A 1431-nucleotide genomic window follows, 5' to 3' on the forward strand; every position below is an offset into this window, starting at 1 on the left:
TTTGATTACTTTTTAAAGAAAAAAAACTTATTGAATCCACTAACAGTGTCAGAAAAGCAATGGGGACCATCTGGGAGTCATATTAATGAGATAGGGACCCAGTGGCACTGTGCATTAAATATTTCTGCAAATTTGAAGCAACTGAACTGGAAATGCTGTCTGAAATATTAATGCTGTTTATGCTAATGCTATTCGGGAGTTTGTACACAACATAACGACAAAATGAATTGAGGTAGCAGCGTGGGCAGCGTGGCATTGTATTTTGTGGAAAGGGATTTTTTTATAAAGGGAAGAACGTGAATGGCCAGCCTCTCACAGATCACTGCCTACTGCCACAGCATTGTATTCAGCACTGTAGACTTAACGTGCAGAATTCGCCACCCAGCGGTTAAACTTTGTATTACATGGCATGGGACACAATGCACGCCAAAACGTTATTTCCAACTCGTGACACAGGACCCTAAATAATGTGCTATGAACAACGATGTATGAGTATACATCTGTAGCTGCTTCACACTGGATATGTCCAATGTCATCTGATCTTGGAAGCTAAGCACTGTTGGGTCTGGTTAGTACTTGGATGGGAGATCACCTGGGAATACCAGGTTCTATATGTATTTTTACACTACCAACACCGTTCTCTTGATGCATTCCATTTTGAAACGTATTCATTAATGTACCAGTAGTTAGAAGCAGAAGAGCTCTAATAGAAACCAGAAAGCTCATCTACAGCCATACCACAATGGATATGCCCAATCTCATCTGATCTTGGAACCTAAGCAGTGTTTGGTCAGGTTAGTACTTTGACGGGAAACCACCTGGGAATACCAGGTACAGTAGGTATTTTTATGCTAACGACACCGTTCTCTTGATGCATTCTATTTTTAAACGTATTCATTTTTGCTTTTCCTTGCCAATATCTCTCTTTTGCAAAGAGCTACGCATTGGAAAATTCAGGGCTATACCGTGTAGATGAAGCACTAACAGAAGGCTTTAAAATTTTCATTCTAGTGTCCTTCGTTTGGGAGAAAAATGCAAAGGTACAAGACAGCTTTTCCTTGCCAATATCTCTCTTTTGCAAAGAGCTGCACATTGGAAAATTCAGGGCTATGCCGTGTAGATGATGGCCTAACAGGAGGCTTTAAAATTTTCTTTCTAGTGTCCTTCGTTTGGGAGAAAAATGCAAAGGTACAAGACAGCTTTTCCTTGCCAATGTCTCTCTTTTGCAAAGAGCTACGCATTGGAAAATTCAGGGCTATGCAGTGTAGATGATGGCCTAACAGGAGGCTTTAAAATTTTCTTTCTAGTGTCCTTCGTTTGGGAGAAAAATGCAAAGGTACAAGACAGCTTTTCCTTGCCAATGTCTCTCTTTTGCAAAGAGCTACGCATTGGAAAATTCAGGGCTATGTCGTGTAGATGATGGCCTAACAG

At 40.7% G+C, this 1431-nt stretch overlaps 1 pseudogene; it reads left to right on the top strand.

Annotated features, from left to right (window-relative positions):
• The first annotated feature begins 724 nt into the window (after positions 1-724).
• Positions 725-843, top strand: LOC134940864 (5S ribosomal RNA; annotated as a pseudogene).
• Positions 844-1431: the final 588 nt, after the last annotated feature.

This window comes from Pseudophryne corroboree, chromosome 1 (genome assembly GCF_028390025.1).
Source record: "Pseudophryne corroboree isolate aPseCor3 chromosome 1, aPseCor3.hap2, whole genome shotgun sequence".
In the NCBI taxonomy this organism is placed as follows: domain Eukaryota; kingdom Metazoa; phylum Chordata; class Amphibia; order Anura; family Myobatrachidae; genus Pseudophryne; species Pseudophryne corroboree.